A 16,543-nucleotide genomic window follows, 5' to 3' on the forward strand; every position below is an offset into this window, starting at 1 on the left:
AGCCATCATCGTCAACAGCTTCAAGAAGACTGGCATATCTAATGCTTTGGATTCAAGCAAAGACCACTTGCTTTGGGACGGAGGCGAGACGTCTGAAGCCGAGGAATCGGGAGGTGACGACGAGGCCACGACCTGCGATGCAAGCACTGACTAGGACTCTTCGGACCTTCTGACCATTGTCCAAAAAATTTTGACAGTCGGCTGCATTTTTTTTTTCTTCCAAAGGCCCTTTTTAGGGCCAACTATGTGATCCATATGCGGGAACGCACTGTGCCCAGCCTCCCACCCTCGTATCCTCTCAAACTTCCAGCGCAAAAACTGCAAATGAAATAGCGTCGCGAAACAAGGCAAATAAAGGTATGTAAAACAGGCTTCAACCGCACTCTTCCGCCGTCCCCGATATTCTGAGTACCGAAGTCTACTGTAACGAACAAAGCCAGTTTAAGAAGGACTTTTGTAGCTTCAGTGCACGAAAAAAGACGCGAGTGAGTTTGGCAATTTCGCGGCGCCTGATATTGTCGAGCTTCACAAGTAGGCCATGCACATGATGACGACGAGATAGGGCGCGCGCCAGAAAGCAAAGGTGGCAATTTCATGATCGCTGATCGACGGGAGACTGTTTACGTTGTAAATAATAAAATAAAAAGAAATAGCTGCTGTTGGCAACACTGAGCTTACATATACAAAAAACGACCGCTACATTTAGCGGGATTGGCAGAAGGCAAATTGGCAACACTGTGCACCGGATTTTTTTTTTTTCCCCACGCATAATTCTCGCACTCCTAACTTCACATTGACCTTTCCGAAAAAAAAGTGCGAGGATTATGCGAGTGAATACGGTACTGAGTACATTTTGAGTCCTGAGCACATTTTGAGTTTAAGTACATTGTAAGTTTGATTACATTTTTAGTTTTATTACATTTTCACTTCTGAGTAGATTTTGAGTTTTGAGTCCGGGTGAGTTCTGAGTTTTGCGCTCAGTGTTCGTTTGAGTTTGAGTGAGCACAGACGTGCTGCTCAGCTATGAGTCTGAGTTTGAGGGAGTGGCGATTCGAAAATAAATTTGTGAGTGAGTTTGAGTGAGCCGCACCAACTTTGCAGAGGTATGGGTAGGACCCACCTCTGCTGACTTGAACTCAGCATGTGCACGAGCCGTTCCAAGCTTGAAGGTCCTCCGAGCTTGGCTTGAAGGAGCGCCACTTCACCCCACTGGTCCATAACCGGCAAGTTGGACACAAAAAATAAAAAACATGTTACAATCAACTTCTCCTAGCATGAACACGCTGGAGTAGTAAGGTGTTCAGTTTTCTGCAGATCTCTCTCTCTCTCTCTCTCTCTCTCTCTCTCTCTCTCTCTCTCTCTCTCTCTCTCTCTCTCTCTCTCTCTCTCTCTCTCTCTCTCTCTCTCTCTTGTTCAAGCTACTGCGCAAGCCTGGCAAGGCACGCACTCACGAGCGCTCAGCATTTTCTTGGTATTTTTTTCCAGCAACGGCGAACTTACGGCCAGTAACAACAGCTCCGCTGTTAAAACTCAGTAGCTGAACGGATTACTTGTTGCCGATAAATGTGAGCAGGCTTTTAGTAGACTTTTAACGGCCTCAAGTGCGCTCTAAATTCCATCAACAAAACGACACCAAGCGCCCAGCTTAGGGCAGTTTATCCCGCAGTGGTTCCACTTGATGCTGCATTAAAGAGACACTGAAGTGATATGTAAACATTGCGGGATTACTAGCGCAAATTGTAGTCCGGAGTCCCCAGGCCATGTTTCGACCACTCTGGACGCGTTTACGCGATTTTATTTAGTAGAAAAATTAATTCGAAAATCCTGTCCTCCTCTCTTTACGCTCGCCCATTTTCTGTGGCGTTTTCGTGTGACGTCGGGAGGAGCCCAGCTCACAATTGGCTGCGCTACTGCACGGCTCCCCGGCCTTCAGACAGAGTCAGTCGGCCCAGCGTTTCATCTGCCGGCCGCTGACGGGTCGTCGCAATTCGTTGGCTCAGTTGAAACGAAGCCAGGACACATTTGTGAATGGAAGAATGTGCCTTTTTTTACTTCGTTAGTTTGTACACTGTATCTAGCTCCAAGTCAAGGTCGCGTCACACAAGCGCTGCACAAGCGCACATGCGACGCTTCGCTGACTGGTACACCAGTAGGAAAATATAAGGCCTCTTGAAGGCGGGAGAAGAGTCAGCAAAGTCAATATAGGTACTAAGGAAATAAAATCAACTCATATTTTTACCGTAAAGAAGAAAACTACAGTGTGGGAAGCACTTTTTTGTGCTGGGCGAACAAGCACAGCGGCCAGCAGCACGACTACGCATCTGCGAACGCTTTTCCGTCTAAGAAATGCAATTGCTAGACGTGAGATATTGTGGAAACTTGGGGGATGCTTACTGCAAGAGCGCAAAACAACAAATAGTCACCTAAGCTGCTTGGAATGCTAAAACTAAATAAAAGTGTAAACTGGTTATACATTATATACCTTATATTTCCAAGTTTGGCAGCGCGCGCCCGTGGCTGAGTTGTTTGGAGCGCTAGGTATGTCAGCGCAAGTGTTTTGCAAGTCACAAGTTGGAATCCCCGCGGCTATGTGCTTTTTTTTTTATAAGTTAACTTTTTCGTTTTTCGCCGATGTTTTCTATACTGAGTTCACTTTTTTTGGGGCCGCAACGTTCATTGCTCCACGAACTAGTTCACAGAACGCGCGCAGGCTGGCACTGGCGCGCTAGCGAGTTCTCGTTGGCGTGCTGTTGCCATAAGCACCGACTGCTTGCGGGCAGTGGGCACAGGCCAGAATCAACAGACCCTTGGCCTGCTGCGAACACGCTTTTTACAATACAGGCATGAGTGAGGCAAGCTCCAAATATAGGGGAAAAGCGCATGGCATTTGAGCGTCTGCGGGGACGCGGAGGGCGTTCATGCACTGCGTAGGCCTCGGCTAGTGAATGCTACAATTCCAAGCCGTCCTGGGAGGCTTATCTTATGCATTTTACAGCCAACAACATGGCAGAAGCACGGTACGATGATTACTGAGATATTGAGAATGCCCATCCAACAACGCCGTTGGTTGTGTTTTACAGAACAGAACCGAAACCGAAACTTGTTTGATTGCTAACCTTGGGCATCGTCCAATCACGGTGCCCCCTCCTCCCAACGTCACAGCCTTAGTTGGTGCGGCCGCCGCAAACCGCACATGGTAGTTTTTCTTCTTTCGCGCTTTGTAAAATAATTACCGGTTTTTCAACCGGATAAACGATGAAAAGTGTGCTAATTTGAGCCAGTCTACGCAGTGCAAGCAAAAACGGGAGCTTGACAAATTCACTTCAGCGTACCTTTATATATTCCGTGCGCTTTCACCCTGTGTAAACACCTTGGAGTTAAAACGTGCCACAACTTTCGTGTTTGAGAAAAAGCAACCTCAGCACGCGACAACACAGGTGTTGTGGGCTGAAAGTAAATGTGTGCATTTCTGCCGATGCTTGAAATATCAGAAAGGAAGGCCATTAGCTGCTACCTGCTAATAGAAATACCGCCATCATTATTCAGTTCCATCCGCCACGAAACAGACATTCATGTTCTGCGGTCTCCACCGCGGTTTCTTCAACAAAATGGTGTCGCGACGAGGATCAGACGACAATGCATTTGAAGAAGCTAGAGCGCACCGCCCCTCAACGATGACGCAAGTGACTGCACTGACTGAACTGGACTGCTGCCACTGACCATTGGCCACAAGCGTCCGCAAAAAAAACCCAAGGAATTGGGGACACGCCAAACGCGTACTGATCTTTTGCCCTCAAAGACTCCACCAATTCTTGGCGGATGCCTCGCGGAAACCAGACAGCGGCTTCGACCTCCTGCCGACCGGGATCCTTCTCGACGACCACGTAGCCATCAACGACGCCGAGAATGGACCTGGAAGCTCTTTGCCAAAGACGAATCCTTATCCGAACCGACACAACCCGCAACACTTGTGGCCCTGTTTCAGGTCAGTAGCACGTGTCTCACAGCGACTTCTAACTGTACCTGCCACACTAGTGTGAAACATTTTCATCTCTTGTACAAGGCCTGAAGAAAGTTCAACAGAACAGGAAACGACCCCGCTACGCGCAGTCGCACCAGTGCTGGACACCGCAAGTGTGAACACCGCCTCATCGCATGTGCGCCAGTCGGAAGAGGGAACGTACCTCTACACCTGCCCCCGGTGCTGCGGAAAAGGAGCAGGCCCAAGACCCAATGCTGTCCCAGTGTTGTCCAGGTGGCGCCGGGGGTCGCACGCTCTGCCCCGCCTTCTGGGTGCTGTCCAGTGCCTGCAGCCGCAAGAAAGCATGTATCAGCCATGTGCCTTGCAAGTAGAGCTGCCGGGTCTGAAATTAACAAAAAAAATTCACGCATCTCCACGAAGTAAATCGTGACAAATGAGTGAAGCACTGGTAATTGTTCTTACCGTAAATCACCATGGCATTGCCCACTCGCGCATGTAAATGAGTGACAACGCGTTTGTACACTATATACAATTCCAATCCAGCCCAATCCAGTTCAATACAATCCAAATCCAATCCAATGCTCTTCGTGCATGTGCAACACTGTACACGGACGCCAAGCCCCGGACAAAGCGAAGTACTAAGGTGCTTGGCCTCTAAAACATCTTTCCCCCACAAAAGCAGGTGTCCCTAGCTAGGCCAACCTTTTCCTGAATTTTTAGGCAAGGCCTCATCGCTGCTGATCCAAATGACGTTGGTGTTAGGCACGACTTGTGGCCTTCACCCGCATTGATAGATATGAATCATGTGCTGAACTTGTCTCTCGTGACTCCTTTTATGGCTCAGCATGTGAGGCCAAGAAATCACCAAGAAATCCCCCCGTAAAATCCTCGCTTCAGTCAAATCGAAACAGCAGAAATGTTGGCTCAGACGTTACCCAGCCGACGCGGCAAAAATACTTTCTTGGCAGGCGGTAAGGTTAGTGGCCATTTCCTGCAGACAGTTTGTGAGTACAATGAAGCCGACAACACAAGGGCAATGTGAACAGGCAGCCGGGGCTTAAAATGGCCAATGTCAATCCGAGTAGCCTATGTAGCCTATCTCTTGCACTCGCACACTACATCAGTGAGCGGAAGCGCCTCAAGATTTATTCCGATTATGTACCATTAAACTTCACAGTGTCGTTGCAAGCACGTGACACACGCAGAAGTGACGCATGCTGTTTTCTGCACGTTCGGAAAATTGGGATGAGAAGCCAGCTGACTCTGTGAAGGTGGATGACCGGCAGTGCTGTATAATTAGGGTTGTTCCTTTTCGAGTAAAACCTAATTTTACCCGATTCTCACACCCCGAACATGTTTCAGGAGATTACCCGACTTCTCCTCAAATGGACCTTTTCAAAGGAGCGATCCGCACAATTGTGGTCTGACGTTTCACCGTTCTCGACCAGTACTGGCTGGAAGCAAGCCCCACAAACACGCCTTCTGAACTCGTATGAGCGTTGCAATGACGCCACCAACCGTAACCTCAGGCTGCCAAATGCCACCCTGAAATTGTTGTGCCTAGTTAACGGAAGCTGTGTTGTCAAGATAAACTTTTCCTACTTGAGACTTGTTCAGCCATCAGACAGGCCTCGAAAGAAGACCGACAAGTTGCGCAAACAGATCACAATAATGTATGTAAACAAAGATGAGGGAACAATCGATGACCAGGTTATTGTGAATAGAATGTTTCATCTGTTAAGAAGTTATCAATCCTATTTACTGTCATTGTTTATTAATTTCCAAACCAACGCCAAATTTCGGACAGCGTTGTCAAGAAAACCCTGAAGACCCTCCGATTACCAGGTTGAAATAAACACCAATTTTAACGCGTTAAGAGTTATAAAGCTCGTGACCGCTCTAAAATAAACCGAGTGTATTAAAATAAACGTAGTACATCTATCGATTTAACCTGAAAAAACCCGAATTTCTGAATGGTTTCACAAAAACACCGGATTTCTCCCCGAATATCAGTTCAAACAATAGCACCCTATTTTCACCGCCCCCCCCCCCCCCTATTTTGAAAAAAATATAAAACCTGAAAATAAACAACCCTAGTTATGTGCCACCATATTTTTCAGTGACCTTGGGAAGCATGTGAAACACGTGGAGGTGACGCATGCTGTCTTCTGCTTGTTCGGTTGATTTGATTGATTGTAGGGTTTAATGCGCCGACACAACGCAGGCGATGAGGCGCGTCGTTGTGGAGAGCTCCGGATTGATTTTGACCACCTAGGGATCTTCAACGTGCGCCGAAATCTCGTACACACAGGCGTTTTTGCTTTTCGCCTCCATCAGAAAAGCAGCCGCGGCAGCCGGGAATCGAACCTGCGACCTCGCACTCAGCAGCGCAACGCCTTAGCCGTCGAGCCCCCATGGCGGCTGACTACAGTTTCATCCTAGCGGACAAGCATGTCTGTTACGCCCTCTTCAGATGGGAATACCAACTTTACCTTTGAACTTTACAGTGACCGAGCGATGAGAAATGAAACTCGAAGTAGTGAGAAGGCCACATTGAAGTCCTACGGTCATATGGTTTTGGTTGGGAAAGTTTCGATAGAACAAATACAGCCGTTTTCTGTAAAAGTATTTCTTCTGCAGATGCTCACGTATTGACAGCAGGTGAGAGAGAGAGAGAAACAACTTTATTTATGCTCAGGGATCAGGTGAGGGGGGTGGGGGCGGTCCACAGGGACGCCGCGACCGCCAGGGCCCGGGTGGTCACTAAGCCTTGACTCGATGCCTCCGGGTTGCGCAGCGCCTGCTCCCAGAGGGAGGGGGAAGGAAGGGGGGGAAACGGGTCTGCTGGGCACTCGCACAAGGAATGATAGTGCGTGTCGAGGGCCCCGCAGGCAAGGCATGTCGGGGAGTCAAAAAGGTGTGGGTGGGTGTGAATGAACTAAGTTGGGGGACTCGGTGGAATGAGGGGAGGGGGGTGGTATGTACAGATCCTTGAGGGAGACACAGAGGGCGTCTGGGGATAATTTGGAGTAATGGATGATTTGAGTGGTGCGGTGGCGGGATTGGGTTTTGCTGGTAGTGGGGTCTAGTAGAGAGCGGAGTATACACCAAGTCTTCTTGGTAGAGAGTTGGCCACACATGTCATCACAGGTGTTATTCCAAGGATTTTGAGACAGTGTGGCCGCGTGCACTTCGATTTTGGTGCGAAGGGTGATGAGCTTTAGTTTGAGGTTTCGGCGGTGTTTGTGTTTGCGCCAACAGCGTTCAAGACTGGTGTAGGCTTCCCAGAGATTGCGGAGGTGGGTGTCCACTACTACTATGTATATTTTATTGGCGCAAGGGCGTCTGAGGCCAAAGAGCGCCAAGACAATGTTTTTTTTTTTTTACATTTGTTAAAATGCCATGGCGATGATTGTGATGTACTTGATAAAAATAGTGTATATATGGGTGTAAAGGGCCCTTACTCTAAAAAGCGAAGATGAATAAGATGAGAGGTAACAGTGACGATGTTTATGTGTGTGCTGGGAGCGCCATAACATAACAGGGATGGCGGTGACATCCCTGGCACGTTATGAAAACGCTCAGAACCACCCTCACTATTTATTTGCATTGGGTGGCCCTGATGTCACACATGGTATGAGATGAGTGCTAAAAATCCAATTTCAGCAAGATAGGCTAAAAGGCGTTCACTTCTAATCAGGGGTTGATCAGATAAAAACAAGGATGGGTGTAAGGGTATCGTGTAGGTGTATAGTTCTGGGAAGTGTCGTTTCCTTGCGTCATGGTATGCCAAGCATTCAATCAATACATGGAGGACTGTAAGTCTTCGTCCACATTTCTCACAAGATGATGGTGGGGTTCCATTTAAAAGATATGAGTGTGTAGCGTGTGTGTGACCTATCCTTCATCTGCATATTGATATTTCTGTGAACCTGTTCCGTTTCTCTGTGTTGTATTTCCCTATGTGTGGTTTTATAATGTGCAGTTTGTTTTCGATTTGTGTGTCCCACTGTACCTGCCAGCGCCTCCGAAGCATACTCCGAACTAGTGGTTTCATGTCTAGGCAGGGCACATGTGGGATATCTACAACACTGCGGAGAGCCGCCACAGCAGCATTCTGGTCAGCAATTTCATTGCCTGAAATTCCGCTGTGCCCAGGTACCCAGCACACTACTACCGTCAATTTTAGAGCGTAAGCAGACATTATGGATTTGATAAGACGGTTTAAAATAATGTTTCTCGTTTGTTTTCCTGAATGGAGAGCTAGTACTACACTCAGGGAGTCTGTAAAAATAATGGAACTGTGTATTCTGGTTTCTGTAATGTGTTCCACAGTGGTTAAAATGCCGTGTGCCTCAGCTGTAAAAATACTGGTATTTTTGTTCATTGTCTTTGTGATAGCAAAGTTTGGGCCATGTGCAGCGCATGACATAGAATGGGCGGACTTGGAGGCATCTGTGTAAAACGTTGTGTCGGGATATTTGTGTCGTAGATGTAGGAAGTGCTGCAAGATGAGTTCTCTTGGTACAGTGCTTTTGTTAATGGCTCTAAAAGATAAATCACAAGAAATCGGGGACATTTCCCAGGGAGCAACAAGGTCTGTGACTGAAGTTTTGTAAGTCTCGCTAAAAGAAATCCCAAGCTCTTCAGCGTGCACTTTCACTCTCAACGAAAAAGGCATAGATATAGAGGGCCGACTGAGAAACGAAAGCATGGCAGAGGTGTCATTGACAATAAACGAAGAAGGGTGATTTTTTATGGATGTTGCCTTCATGGCATACAATAGATCTGTGTATAAGCGCTGGTATTCCAGGCACCACTGGTCACATTCCACATATAGGCTTTGTGCAGGACTCGTCCCGAAGGCTCCTGTCGAAAGGCGAAGCCCAAGGTGCAGAACAGGGTCAAGCATTTTTAAAGCGGTTTTCGAAGCTGACCTGTATACTACGCTCCCTTAGTCCAACCGCGACTTCACTAAACTGTTGTAGAGACGCAGCAGGCACATCTTATCTGCGCCGTAGGAGTGGTGGGATAGGACTTTTAGGATATTCATTGCCTTTATACATTTTATTTTGAGTAGCTTTATATGTGGAATAAATGACAGCTTTTCATCTAGCACAATCCCTAAAAACTTGCCTTCCTTCTTCACAGGCACAGCCACTCCACTGAGCTGGATGGTGGGCTCAGGGTGAATACCACGCCTCTTGGAAAATAAGACACATGTGCTCTTTTGAGGATTTAGCTTAAAGCCACTTTCGTCGGCCCATTTTACAAGCCTGTTTGTGGCAAGTTGTAACTGCCGTTCACAGATAGACAGGTTACAGGACCGGAAACTGATATGAAAATCATCCACGTAAATGGAGTAAAAAATGGTGCGGGGAAGAGCTTTTCCAAGTGTGTTCATCTTAGCTATAAAAAGTGTGCAACTAAGTACTCCACCCTGAAGAACGCCATTTTCTTGCATATACAGCGCGGATACTGCAGCCCCGACCCTCACTCTGAATGTTCGTTCAGACAAATAGCTTTCAAGGGCATTAAGCATATTCCAACAAATTTCAAAAGATTTCAGGTCTCGCAGGATGCCGTAGCACCAGGAAGTGTCATATGCTTTTTCTAGATCAAAAAATATGGACATACAAAACTGTTTGTTAACAAAGGCATTTTTCACATAGGATTCAAAAGCGACAAGTTGGTCTGTTGATCTGCCCGACCGAAAACCTGCCTGGCAGCTGTCAAGAATACCATTGTATGCCAGGAAGTATAGTAACCTTCTGTTGATCATTTTTTCCAACAGCTTGCACAAGCAGCTGGTCAGGGCAATTGGACGATAACTTGAAACACAGGATGCATCCTTTCCCTCTTTCAGCAGTGGCACAACAATAGCCTGTTTCCATGCCTTAGGAAAGTGCCCAGCACGCCATATTCTGTTAAATAAAAACAGGAGAGTATTGATTGTGTCTGTATGAAGGTGTTTGATTATGCCGTACGTAATGTTATCTGCACCTGGCGCCGAAGGCTTGCAACCAGCCAACGCACTCATAAGCTCGTGAAGGGAGAATGGAGAGTTATAGGAGTCGTTTGATTGCTTGTGGTCACGTATGGACTTCCGCTCAGCTGACTTTTTGTAGTGTATAAATGTGCTTGTGTAATGTGAAGAGCTTGAGACGTGTTCGAAATGTTGTGCCAACGCGTTTGCCTGGTCCTCTAGTGTGCCACCAGTGGTGTCAACAAGGGGTAAGCCATGTGTGCTTTGTCCATTTAGTTTTCTTATCCTGTTCCAAACCTTTCTTGTATCGGTGAAAGAATTTATTGAAGTTAAGAAGGACTTCCAGCTATTGTTTGTGGCCTGACGGCGAATGCGCCTTCCCATGGCTTTGGTGCGCTTGAACGCTACAAGGTTGTCCGCAGTGGGGTACCTGCGAAGAATGCCCCACGCCTTGTTCTGTGCCTGGCGTGCTCGTCGACACTCTTCATTCCACCAGGGCCGCCTTAGGTTACTTGTGTTACCAGAAGTCTCGGGAATGAAGTTCTCTGCAGCTTCAAGGATATGTGCCGTGACAAGGCTACAAGCTTCATCAATACCCAAGTGTTCTATGGAACTGTGTGCGAGTTGAGATTTCTGCTTAAATTTCTCCCAGTCTGCAGCAGTTTCTTTCAACCTTTTAGTTGAGATAGGAGTGTAGGGGTCTCCGTCTAGGCATCTCAGGAATACTGGGAAATGGTCACTTCCAAGCGGGTTTTTCTCCACCTGCCACTCAACGAGTGGAAAAAGAACAGCAGAACCGATTGCCAAGTCTGTGTGAGTACGTGTTGTGTGTGATGTTATATTATGTGGGCTGTTTTTTGCTGAACAAACACGCACCAGATGATACTAGGAAATGTTCAATCAAGCGGCCACGAGCGTCAGTTCGCCCAGAACCCCAGAGTTTGTTGTGTGCATTTAGGTCTCCAACTAAGATAAATGGTTCAGGAAGCTCATCCACCAACGACTCAAATTCTGAGGTAGACAATTGATGATCCGGGGGAATGTATAAGGAACATATTGTAATCAGCCGACCAAAAATGATCACGTGGACAGCAACTGCCTCAAGGCTGGTGAGTAGTCTAATGGACTGGGATGGAATGGATTTTCGCGTCACAATGGCAACCCCACCAGATGAATGAGCAAAGGTATCTCTATCTTTCATGAAGACAGTGTATTGTTTAAGAAAGTTACTTTGCTTGGGATTCAGGTGTGTCTCTTGGAGGCAAACAATACTGGATTGATGTTTATAAAGGAGTTCATATACATCATCCAAGTTTTTTATGAGACCCCTACAGTTCCACTGAACTATGTTTTCAACAGCTATTATGGATTAAAGATAATAAAGATGTAGTTGAGAAGTTGCCTATTTTGGTTCATGTCAGTGAGTCTTCTTTGGGGCCTGTGGTACGATGAGGTGGTTTTTTCCCACGGCCAAAAGTGCTGCGGCGCTCATTTTGCGCCTGCTGGGCAGGTTGAGATGCCGAGGTGTCCATGTCCTCGTCTGACAAATCAGGCGGCACCGACATGGTGTCCATCCGACATCCACCGCGCGGATTGGTTCCTGAGGTGGCCGCAGGCTTCTTGGTTGGAACCTGCGGTGTGGGAAGGGAAGACGTACGTGTGGGGCCACCTGAGTTCATGCTCTCAATGCCCTTGGGTGTCGTGCGGGCCAATGGAGCTGGACTGGAAGAGGCCGGACCAGTCCCAACACCGCCCATCACCACATTCTCCACGGGCTCCGCAGACGTAGTGGCGGGGTGCTCGGCTGTGGATGGCAGCCCAGCAGGAGGAGGAACCACCAGGGCCTCTGCTGTAGAGGCAGGAGCTGGTGGTTGCTCGGAGGGGGTTAACGACAGCGACACATCAGCTAAGCTGCATTGTGTCGCAGTACTACCCAAACGTCGCCCCAACCCCCGGCGGGCGCCACCTGCATAGGATGCAGCCGAAACATCTTGTGCTTTTGGCGTGCTTCAGGGAAACTGATATTTTCGGTTACTTTGATCAGAATGATCTCTTTTTCTTTCTTGAAAGATGGGCAAGATCGTGAGTATGCAGCGTGTGAACCACTGCAGTTCGGACATTTCATGATTGTGTTGTTGCAGTCATCAGAAGAGTGATCGTTCTCGCCACATTTCGCACAGGTCAGCTTGCCACGGCAAGCTAGAGTTCCATGACCGTAGTGTTGACATTTAAAGCATCGCCTCGGGTTTGGAATGTAGGCGCGTACACGACAGCTAAGGAAAGCTGCCTTCACTGTCTCTGGCAGGGTAGAGCTAGCAAATGTTAGAATGATATGTCGGGTCTTGATCTCTGCTCCATCTCTTCTCATAATAATTCTACAGACGCCCACAACACCTTGGTCATGCAGTCCCTCAAGGAGATCATCATCTGTCTCATGGAGGAGTTCTTTGTCAGAGATAACACCTTGGACAGTGTTTAGCGTGCAGTGTGGCGTAACTGTGACAGTCAAGTTGGCAATTTTTTCTTGCTTCAGGAGGTTCTCACTTTGGTTTTTTCGCATAACTTCAACAAGAAGGTCTCCAGAGGGCATCTTTTTGGCATTGTAGTCTTTTCCAACAATGTTTTCGATACACTTGGCAATTAAGAAGACTGACAGGTCGGTGATAGGTTTTTCGTCGGTAGAGTGTACAACAAGGTATTTGCTGAAAGCTGCCTGAGGTGGTTGGGAGCGGAGTGCTTCGGTGCGACCCCTTTTAGGAGGTCGATCAGGGTGTTTTGTGGGAGCTGAGAAGATAGCCATAGAAAATGGAATCAATTCGGTGGCGAGGCCAGTCGCCCACCACCGAGCCCAACAAGGGAACGTGGCTTTGAAGCGCACGTTAACTGTACCTCGCCACTATAACCCGATGCTCGGGATCTAGGGTGAAGCCTTCGCACAGGGTTAACCCTCGCCGCCTGGAGAAAAAACGGAGAAATAAGGAAGAGATAAGATGACAGGACCGGGGTTAGGAAAGACAATAGGGAAGCAAAAGAATGAAGAAGAGGCCAGGAAAAGGCGACTGGCTGATTCCCCACAGGTCGGGTCAGACTGGGGGCATCGTCTACGGGAAGCGGGGGCCGAAGTGGTGTGTTGCCTCTGCCAGGGGGCCATGAAGGTCCAAAACAACCCTGGCTTTGGCTCAACCACCAGGATGCCCTTTTGCCCGGACACGGCAAAGCCACGCACAGCCGGGACGTGGGTGGGTCCAACCCACACGTGCTCGGGTCCGTGGTGTTGCAAGACACCGGAGGAGGGTGTCGACATATTCAGAGGGGGGTGTGGGGTCGAGAATTTTTGTTGCCGTTTCCTTGGCAGTAAGAAGTTGGGTTTTCCAGTCCATGAGTTCTTCGTCGGAGGAATTGGTGGGAGGAAGAGGGCATGCCGTGCGGAAGAGATCCCAATCAGTGTGTGTAGGGGGAGGGTGGCAGGGGGTTTGAGGTGTGCCTTTGACAGGGAGTTGAGTTTCGATAAGGAAGTGATCGCTACCTAATGTGTGGGGGCTGGGGGCAGTGGTGAGTGTAGGAAGGTTGACACTGAAGGTCAAGTCAGGGGTGGTGTCACGCTGGACACTACTGCCTATGCGAGTAGGGAGGGAGGGGTCAGTGAGGAAGGCAAGATGAAGGGTGCGGGCCAAGTCCGACAGAAGGCGACTGTAAGGTCCACTTATGAAATTAGCGGCCAGGCGCCCGGGCTGCGCGTGAGAACCCGCCGCTCTGTCTAGCGACGTAGCACTGCCAACACTGCACTGCAGCCGTCGCCAATTCGTCACGGCGTGCACGGGAGACGGATTGTCTGGCCCACCGCATACCACAAGGATAATCCCCCATTGAGAAAGCAGACGGCACCGCCGGATTCCGGGAACGTCTGCCTGACGCGCGGAGGTGGTGGGATTACCGGCGTCGATACGAGTGCCGCACGTGTCTCCATTGTTAATGCGCCCTGGTCAGCATGACGCACTGTCGCCGTCTTTCGCTTTCACCCCACGGGGTCACACGAACCTGCTCGTCTGCGAGCGTGCCATTGACCCAAAGGTGGCGGCGCCTAAATGAATATTCCGGGGCGTGCTGAGTGACAGCTGTCTACATGAATTTGGGCACTCCCATACGCGTGTACGAACGCTACAGGGGCGTTCCCAAGAGAGGGTGATCTCGAGGTTTTATAAGGCCGAACTTGGCCGTTGGAAATCGTTCTTGTCTGAGCGCCGAGCTGGGCAGTTCCCGGCGGGACAAGGAGTCTCAACCGTTAAAGCTAGGTTTGGATTTGTGAGCCCCCTAGTCGAGGTTAAGATCGCGTCGGAGGTTTAGGGTGCAGCGCCGTACCGGGCAACTAGACGGACCTTGCGGCGAGGCAGAGTCTCGGCCGTCGTTTCTCGAGCGGTTTGTGTACGCTCCGAGACTAGGAGAGTTAGACGAAGTTGAGGAGCTCAAGTGATTTGTGCGCACTCGGAGCTAGCGTCTAGCTGAAGTTTGAAGTTTTTCTTTTTACTACTCATGTACCCAGTTATCCTACTGTAAATAGCTGTATATAAGCTCTCCGTTTCACTTAATCAACCTCAACGGCTCGAGTTCGTCAATTCGACCGCCATCTCCAAGAACTTCAACACCATCGCCCTGCCAGCCTCCTGCCAAATCAACCGGAGCCCGGGCGATTGGGTTCCTGATCGACACCGGACTTCGGGGAAACGATCTTTACTGCGACCTTTGTGTCGCAGCCCCATTCGGTGTGTGGGGCATTGAAGTCGCCCACGATGATTAGGGGGTTCCGTTTGGCTGCAAGGATAGCTTGGCAGAAGAGGTATTTAAAGGATATGTGTTTGGTTTTGGGGGGGCTGTATACCGTAAAATCCCGAGCAAGCGCCCCTACCCGGACAAGCGGCCCCCCTCCATTCTCGAGTGATTTGAAATTTGCGCCAAATCCCGAGCAAGCGCCCCCTGCCTTTTTTTAACCTTGTCCGGCGCTTCACCCATTTTCACAAAATCTCTTACCTAGTTTTTTAGTATTTTCTTTTCTTTTTTTGCTAAATATTTGCATGTTAAATTATATAATGATGCAATTTTTTGGAAAAATAAACTGTTTGGGCTTATGTATGTCACGTGCGGTATCCCTTCCCCATGCGTAGCCAGCACACGGCTGAAGCCGAAGCTGGCCGAAACGTGAGCCAGCGGGAGCCAGCATCGCTGCTGTCAGTCGCCATTTGCCATTAGAGAGTTTTAGCATAGCGGCTCCCGTACGCTACGCTAAGGTTAGCGGGTAGCGGGACCGGACTGTGCATGCGCGCGCGGGGAGTGCGAGGAGGTTGCCCCTCAGCGGAGGGAAAGAGCGGGCATGGCGAAGGCAGGCCGCGCGGAACTAATCCACCCCACCGTGACGAATTTGCTCTCCCCAGTCGCGCCCCGCCACCCGCCACCGTAGCGTTGGCGGACGGAGCACGCTATGCTAAAACTCTCTATTATCGAAAAACGTGTGGACCGTCCCACGTGTGCGGGACGTAAACGAGGATGCATTCGTACACAGTGAAAAAAAAGGTTGAGGTTGTAGAGTGGCATCGACAAACCGGCAAAAACGTGCACGCGACTGCGCGGCATTTCGGGATCGACCGGAAGAGAGTGCGCAAATGGGACAAGAACTTTGAAACCCTGCTACAGCGCAGCTATGGAAAAGGAAAGGCACAACGCAAGCTAAGCAGCGGTGCGCCTGTATTCAGTGAAGAACTAGACGACGCTCTTTTTGAATTTTTCGAGAGTGAGAGGAGCGCCGGTCGTGCCGTCAGCAACAGGCTGTTGGCTGAAGAGGCCAGAAAAATCGCGGACAACCTGAAGCTCGGGAACTTCGCAGCATCGTCGCAATACATCAAGAGGTGGAAAGCGCGGTTTGGCGTCACAATGCGCCAAGCGACAAATGACAGTCAAAAGACCCCTGATGATCTCGCCGAAGCTGCAAGTGCTTTTCGATCAGCTGTCAACGCTCTGCGACTTCGCCACGACTTCACACCGGCCAACATTGCCAACATGGATCAAACCATGGTCCGTATCGACAATCCTGCCTGCAGAACGAACAACGTTGCCGGTGAAGCAACAGTGCGTATAGCGAACACTGGTTGTGCGAGACGCGGCTTTACAGTTGCTTTGGCAGCATGTGCGAATGGAGACAAGCTACCAGCGTTTGTGATTTTAAAGGAACCAAGCGGCAAGATACCAACGAAGGCATTCATGAAACTTCGCATTCCAGGTAAGTGTCTAACAAATTATGTGTTTGTTTATTATGGCTTTCAAATCAATACATTTGTTTACAACTAGCATTTTGCATTGTTCTTTTATCTGTAGGAAATGTTCGCCTCACGGCATCAAGGATTGGCTGGATGACCTTGGAGAAATTCCAGGAGTGGCTGTCGAGGGTCTGGGGCCCGAATAGTGACGACGTGCGGCGACTTCTCGTAATTGATCAGGCACCCATCCACAAAACTCCGGCAGCGAAGGACGCGCTACAGGCATGCGACACAGACGTCGTGTATGTGCCTGCCGGATGCACAGGCCTG

At 49.2% G+C, this 16,543-nt stretch overlaps 1 long non-coding RNA gene across 2 annotated transcripts in view; it reads right to left on the reverse strand.

The window, feature by feature from the left end:
• Positions 1-849: 849 nt before the first annotated feature.
• Positions 850-16,543, reverse strand: part of LOC144175946 (uncharacterized) — a 31,963-nt gene continuing 16,269 nt past the window's right edge. Inside the window, exons 3-4 of one of the 2 annotated variants that reach the window (XR_013323725.1) lie at positions 4,185-4,307; positions 850-1,209 (exon numbers count right to left, since the gene is read on the reverse strand). This is a non-coding gene — a long non-coding RNA (uncharacterized LOC144175946). Of the gene's footprint in view, positions 1,210-3,842; positions 4,308-16,543 lie in introns of those variants that run through there. The other variant, XR_013323724.1, reaches the window with a different exon arrangement.

Source organism: Haemaphysalis longicornis, unplaced genomic scaffold, assembly GCF_048455015.1.
Source record: "Haemaphysalis longicornis isolate Haplotype H1 unplaced genomic scaffold, Haemaphysalis longicornis Haplotype H1 scaffold_3, whole genome shotgun sequence".
NCBI classification, from domain to species: domain Eukaryota; kingdom Metazoa; phylum Arthropoda; class Arachnida; order Ixodida; family Ixodidae; genus Haemaphysalis; species Haemaphysalis longicornis.